The sequence below is a fragment of the Myotis yumanensis genome, unplaced genomic scaffold (assembly GCF_028538775.1).
Source record: "Myotis yumanensis isolate MYYU_CA2020_CCGP unplaced genomic scaffold, mMyoYum1.0.hap1 SCAF_6, whole genome shotgun sequence".
In the NCBI taxonomy this organism is placed as follows: Eukaryota; Metazoa; Chordata; class Mammalia; order Chiroptera; family Vespertilionidae; genus Myotis; species Myotis yumanensis.
In genome coordinates this window covers 80,865,004-80,872,503 of record NW_027223757.1, presented here as the reverse complement: position 1 = coordinate 80,872,503, position 7,500 = coordinate 80,865,004, and the positions used below count along the sequence as shown (strand labels likewise).

The 7,500-nt window shown below is 46.9% G+C and overlaps 1 pseudogene; it reads right to left on the bottom strand.

Annotated features, from left to right (window-relative positions):
* Positions 1 to 4,102: 4,102 nt before the first annotated feature.
* On the bottom strand, positions 4,103 to 4,981 carry LOC139012914 (zinc finger protein SNAI1 pseudogene; annotated as a pseudogene).
* Positions 4,982 to 7,500: the final 2,519 nt, after the last annotated feature.

Sequence of the window (7,500 nt, the reverse complement as noted above, 5' to 3'; positions counted from 1 at the left end):
ATTTTTTAGAGAAAGAAAGGAAGGGAGAGAGAGTGAGAGAAACATCAACTTGTTGTTCCACTTACCTATGCATTCACTGGTTGATGCATATGTGCCCTGAACAGAGATCGAACCTACAACCTTGGCCTATTGGAACAATGCTCTAACCAACTGAGCTATTCAGCCAGGGAGTTATTTCAGTTGATTTTTTTATGTGGTATAAGGTAAGGCTCCAATTTAATTTTTTGATAAATAATTTTTAAAATAAGCCTCAATTATTATGAATTAATATGAATAGTTTTACTACAGGAGAGGGAGGACAATTTGTTACCTTTAATAGTCCTCCTAAAGTCTGTTTATATTGTGGATTCCTGGTCAATTGCTCACAATTGTAAGAGAACTAATTCAATGGCAGGTACAGAATAATAATTCTGAACTCTAGGTTTTTTCTTTGTTTAACATTTTTATTGTTTTCAGAGAGGAAGGGAAAGAAAGAGAGCGATAGAAACATCAATGATAAGAGAAAAATTATTGAGCGGCTACCTCCTACATGCCACCCACCGGGGATTGAGCCCACAACCTGGGCATGTGCCCTGACTGGGAATTTAACTGTAACCTGATTCATAGATCAATGCTCAACCACTAAGACTCACTGGCTGGGATTTGACTGGAACACAAATGAGTGGTTAACATCAATGTCTTTTTCCTGACTTTAGACAGGGAAATTGATTGTGATATTTAAGAAATGAGGATATACTTTTTAAAAAACATATTTTATTAATATTTTTACAGAGAGGAAGGGCAGAGAAACATCGATCAGCTGCCTCCTGCACACCCCCCACTGGGGATGTGCCCACAACCAAGGTACATGCCCTTGACTGGAATCGAACCTGGGACCCTTTAGTCTGCAGGCTGATGCTCTATCCACTGAGCCAAACCAGTGAGGGGCAGAGCATAAATTTTTTTTTTTTTTTACTGTTTTCCAGCTTTTTTATTCTTTTAACATCTTAACAAAAGAATATTCCCCAAAGTTTAAAAAATACAGTTTATATTATATACATATGAGTACAGATTCCAATATCATACAAACATTGCCATGTTAAAAATACAGTGGGAAGGCATGCTATAATTCACTGCCTCTTGGAGGGTGTAGGCTCATGGATATGTTTTATTATTCCAACTACTTCTGTTACTTGTTATCCTGAAAAACTATTAGACACCTGAGAGGTTGGAAGACTACTGAACATGAACTTCAATACCTTCTATTTTGATCTTTATAATCTCTTTACAAGTTTACTTCATCTACAACTAAGGTACCTTTATTGTCATTAGCCTAAATGATCAAATATTAACCACATTAACTGTTAATATACATACTGATCAAATTAAACTTAAAGTTGTATAGCCACCTTGTGTAGGCTACATATATTTAAATCTAGGAAATTCCCCAATGCATTGTGAGCGATCTAAGTTCTATTAAAGAGAAGTGGCAATTCTCCAGTTTCCATGCTCTGGACACTACTTTTTAAAAAAAATATTAAAAAATGACTGACAATAATTGGAATTGATTCCTTATAAGTTAATCAAGAAACCTAAGGTAAAAAATTCTAAACGACAGTTTTATTTGTATTTAAAAATACATGGGAAATTCTGCATATGCCCATGATCAAGCTTATTTTCAAGGCACATTAAATACTGATGACATGGTTTGATCTGACAAGTCCTTTTTCAAAGTAGGGAGACTCCTGTACATTTCCACTGGCCCTGCTGCCAACGATGTATATTGCTTCCCTGCTAATGATGGCGGATGACCTTCATCTGCCATGTATCACCTGAACAGTTTTCCGACCGTAACGATAATAACGGTAAGCTGATGCAACTGTGGTGAAAGCTGTAAAACACCAGAGTATCAGAAGATAAAAGCCGTGAACATAATTGAAAACCGGAGCTCCCAAAGCTGCTACCAAGATTAACTGGACTGCAGTGTTTACCTCGCTGATGAAGGTTGGTTTTAACCTAGCAGTAGCGTAGCAAGGATTGAAATACTTAGTGTTCACGGTTCTGGAAGAGTTCGATATCAAATCAGTTAGCCCAGCTAAAGCAAAAACTCCTAGTACCACATTAAAATCTTCTTCAATGATCAAATAGCCCAAAACTGGAGCCAAGCCAATTCTTGTCATTGACAACATATTTGGTATTGTCCATGGGTTTTCATACAGGCTGGCGGCACTCGCTGGGCCCCACGGGCCGCCGGGGCTTCCACGGCAGCGCCCTCTCCGGCTGGGGGCTCCGGGGTCGCCTTTCCCGCGACCAGCCACCAGCGCTCCGAGAGGCAGCCCAGGCAGATGGGTGCGGGCGGCAGCAGGGCCCCGAGGGCGCGCCCATGTGGCCCCGCGCAGGGCACCCCACGAGCCCGGCGCCACGCGCGAAGCCAGCGTGGCCCTGCGGCCGAGCTGCAGGAAGGCAGGCAGCAGGAGCTTAGCAGCCCGGGGCACCAACTAGCAGCTTCCCCACCGAGCGCCCACAACCTCCGGGACCTCGGACACTTCCATACTTCAGAGCATAAATTTTTAAAAGCTCTAGAGGTATAGGCAGGTCGATTGTCTGTTTTAAGTGCCCTTGGTATTCCGAGGTAGGAAAAACATTGGAATAAATGTTGACTTACATCTTTAAAGGCTTCTCCTGTACTCGCAGAAGCAAGGATAACATGAGAAAAGGTATCAATACAAAAATGCACCTAGCAAAGTTTGCCAAAAGATGGGACATGAGTACTATCCATCTGCCATAAGTCACAGGGTCTGAGTCAGGGATGGGCAAACTTTTTGACTCGAGGGCCACAATGGATTCTTAAACTGGACGGAGGGCAGGAACAAAAGCATGGATGGAGTGTTTGTGTGAACTAATATAAATTCAAAGTAAACATCATTACATAAAAGGGTACGGTCTTTTTTTTTTTTTAGTTTTATTCATTTCAAACGGGCCGGATCCGGCCCGCGGGCTGTAGTTTGCCCACGGCTGGCTAAGGCCTCTTGGACGAACTCCAGCAGCAGGGCTAGGAAAAAGAGTCGGACAAGGGCCGCAGTCATGCACAGTACTTCGAGTAGCTTCTCTAGATATGCGATAATACAGACAGAGAGCAGAAGCATTTTGATGGTGAATGGCATGAGGCCGCCAGGCTTCTTCTAGAGCTGTACAAACTACTGGGTGAGTTAGTAAATGCGCCTGATAATTTCCTTCGCTTAAGGGTCCCGGTAGGCAGGAATGAGCTCTAACATGTCCAATATAGAAAGCCTTTTCTCGTCTATGAATGTAAGTTTGTAGCTGAGTTGACAAAGAAAAAATGGCTGTTCTTCCTTGTGGGAGAGAGGCGGTGTCAATGTGAGGAAATAGTTTAACGATATATTGAGAGTCAGTGTACAAGTTAAAGAGAACCTGTTGCAATTGTTCAAAAGCATAAATGACTGCCAAAAGCTCTGTTCTCTGGGCTGACGTCTCTAGCATTTGTTGAGCATGGGCTATGGAGTCAATGATTATGACTGCCCTACCATTAGAGGAACCATCTGTGAATACTAAGGAGGCAGCAGGTGATAATGGCTCTTTTGAACATTTAATAGGAAATATAAACGGGTGTAGGGAGAGAAACTACAATATAGGTGATCTTGGCAAATGATGTAAAATTTGTCCTGGGAAGTTACCTATAGCTATTTGCCACTCTTCTTCAAATTGTAATAGTGTGTGTCCAATGGTTCTCACTTTTTTTTTTTAATATATTTTATTGATTTTTTACAGAGAGGAAGGGAGAGAGATAGAGAGCCGGAAAGATCAATGAGAGAGAAACATTGATCAGCTGCCTCCTGCACGCCCCCCACTGGGGAAGTGCCCGCAACCAAGGTACACGCCCTTGACCAGAATCAAACCCGGGACCCTTGAGTCCAAAGGCCGACGCTCTATCCACTTGAGCCAAACCGGTTCTGGCCAATTGTTCTCTTTTATAAGGTACTATTATCTCAGTAACTTCTCTTGCAAAGAGTTCGATACTGCGTCGTCTACCTTTGATAATGAGAGTGGCCACCAGGGAGGCATAGGATGGTACAATCTTCCTAGGAGTGATAGGTAAATGTAGCTATTCTAATGGTCCTTCCTTCCAGAGTTGGGGGAGGCTGCTGCAGGGGGAGGGTCTGGAGAGGCAGAAGCAGCCCTGGGGGTCGGCGGGGGGGCCCCCTGAGCAGCCTGACTCTTGGTGCTTGTGGAGCCGGGACAGGCGGGAGAAGGTGCGGGAGCACGTCTTGCATTGGTACTTCTTGACGTCTGAGTGGGTCCGGAGGTGGGCCCGCAGGTTGGAGCGGTCGGCAAAAGCGTGGTTGCAGTGGGAGCAGGAGAAGGGCTTCTCCCCGGTGTGGGTCCGGACATGGCCCTGTAGCAGCCAGGACCTGGAGAAGGCCTTCCCGCAGGTGCCGCAGACCCAGGGCAGGGTGTGGCTTCGGATGTGCATCTTGAGGGCACCCAGGCTGCCGTATTCCGTGTTGCAGTATTTGCAGTTGAAGGCCTTGCGAGACTGGGGGTCCTTGGCCACTGAGAGCCCAGACAGCTGCTTGGGCAATGGGCCCAAGCCTGGGAAGGCAGCATAACTGTCAGCCTCCAGGGAAGAGGCTGAGGTGGAGGAGGAGGACAGGGCTGGCGAGGGTGGGCTGAGAGGCTGGGAGCCTTTCCTACTGTCCTCGTCTGACAGAGAGGTCAGCTCAACAACCTTGGGGATCTCCCGGGGTAGAAGGGAGGCCCAGCCAACCGGCTGGGCTTGTGGTGCCAGGAGAGAGTCCCAGATGAGCGTGGGCAGTGAGGCCGTGGGGTTGAGGACCTCAGGAGGCGGGATGGCCGCCAGCAGGTGGGCCTGGTCATAGGGCTGCTGGAAGGTGAACTCTGGAGAAGAGTCGGGCAGCTCGCTGTAGTTGGGCCTCCTGCGTCGGGAGCAGGCAGACTTCCTCACCAGGAAACAGCGAGGCATGGTGGCTGAAGCAAGGGCTGTGCTGGCGTCCTAAGGACCTTCCCCCGTGAGGCCGAGCCGCTGCGCTGTGTTATTGGAGTCCAACCCCAGCAGGTCCAGGGGTTCCCAAAGGTGTGCACGGAGTCGGTGAAGAAGAAATGACACGGAGACAGCGTTCAATTCATCAGCAGCCAAGCCAGGTTCTCTAGGCAGGTGCTCCAGCCAGGTTCTGTCTTTATTCTCCTGTTACATCTGTATTTATACCAGTTGATCTCAATCCTATCCATTCTAATCCAAAGGTTAGGGCGTTTGTCATCTCCATTCCAAGGTCGCTACTCTATTGTTCTGTTAAGCTACAAGGAAGTAACTGAAGGAGGTTATCCTAAATAAAGATTGTGTAGATTAAGCGTGACTGTCCGTAGTTAAAGTGATTCATTACCAGCCTGGCACTTAGTTAAGGGGTTTTATTCCCTTCCTTAGTCCTGTTAATCCCTAACCCCATGGGAAAATCCTCACCTGGGGAAACAACCTTTCTCGGGGAGGTGGTCCTGTTTAAAACACAAAGCACTAAGAGGGGGAGCAAACATATGCCATATACGCCAGGCCCCTTGAAACATAAACTGTGCAGATGTTCCTTTCCTGCAGCAACCGTGTCGAGCAGCAAGGGTGATCCGGCTTCCGGCAAATTCCCCCATTTTTATTTTTTAAATGACTGCGTGTGTCAATCAGCGGCCACCTCTTGGATTGGGTTGTTTAAGACTCGGCAGAAGACTGACAAGCAGTGATAGCGACTATAGCAATACACATAGTGGATGGAGTGCACACGGAGCCTTGTTCCTGTAGAAGGTTGCTGGCCTCTTCAGTCAAGGGATTTCAGCTGTCCTCAAGTCGGTGGTTTGGTTGTCCTCGTTGATCTGGCTTGCGGGCGGCGTCACTGGCGACAGGCTTCCCGAAGCTTCAGTGCGTTGAAGGGCTGGATCATGGGTCCATCAGGGCCGTGCTTAATGGTGGTGTCGGCGTCGGGGGAGGAGTCAGCTGTGCCCTCTGGGTTGGCCGATATGGATGATACCCGTGGAGGAAGAGGAGGAGGCAGAGACAGAGGGCGGTGAGACATAAGGTCAGGCTAGAGGGTCTGGAATCCACACAGGTGAGTATGCGTCATGTGGAAATATACAAGCATATCCTCTCCCCCAGGTTAAAAGTACATCAGGTGGCTTCCAGGCTCCTGTAAGCAAGTCTCCCCATTTGACGAGGGCTTTAGGTTTATTCAATCAGGGTTCCAATGTCTGTACGTCAGGGAATTTCCCTCAGAATCTACATTCAGTATATTAATTACAAATAGAGTGTGTTGTAGAACATGATGAGGAGAGGAATATTTAAACTGATTCTTTTGTGATTTTTTAATTTGTGGTTTTAAAGTTTGGTGAGCCCTTTCTACTATTGCTTGGCCTTGAGGATTGTAGGGCATTCCTGTAGTATGTGCGATGCTGAACGTAGAGAGTAAGTGTTGTTTTTCTTTTTAAAAAAAATATATTTTATTGATTTTCTTACAGAGAGGAAGGGAGAGAGAAACATCGATCAGCTGCCTCCTGCATACCCCTCACTGGGGATGCACCGCAACCAAGGTACATGCCCTTGACTGGAATCGAACCTGGGACCCTTCAGTCCCCAGGCTGACGCTCCATCCACTGAGCCCAACAAGTGAGGGCAGAGCATAAATTTTTAAAAGCTCTAGAGGTGTAGGCTGACCCATTATCTGTTTTAAGTGCCCTTGGTATTCCAAGGTTGGAAAAACATTGGAACAAATGTTGACTTACGTCTTTACAGGCTTCTCCTGTATGTGGAGAAGCAAGGATAACATGAGAAAAGGTATCAAAACAAACATGCACCTAGCAAAGTTTGCCATAAGATGGGACATGAGTACTATCCATCTGCCATGAGTCACAGGGTCTAAGTCCTCTTGGATTAACAGGGCTAGGAAAATGCGTTGGACAATGGCCACAGTCATGCACAGTACTTTGAACAGCTTATGAGGATATACTTTATAAAAGATAGAGAGAAGCCCAATTAGATGACATCCATTCCCAGTTGAAAGCAGGTTTAACAATAGCTTGAGATCAATAGAAGCATCCAGACAGAACCTTGTTCATCTCCTTACATACACATATGTACCCAATTTTATCCCAAATAGAATCCTTCAGGCTACCCTGGTGTGTGCCAGTGTGTGAGTAGGTTCTCAGGGGGTCACCAGGTATGGGCAAGTGGTGTTCACCGGGTTGATACGATTGAAATCCAGCTCCGGGGCTGGGTCTCCAGCCACTCTGGAGAAGTCTCAGGGTGCCCCAAGGCCAGCGCCATCCTCCTGGTGCCCACAGACCTTTGTGGTGGAGAGGAGACCCAGGGAGTCATCAAGGCGAGGCCAGTAGCATTCATTAAGCTACAACAGACTGAGATGTGGCCATGTGGAGGGGGAGGCTGCACCACAACTGTGGTGTCAGTTGGGGTGCATGGGGTGGGGGAGGTGGGAGATTGGCCCTTGC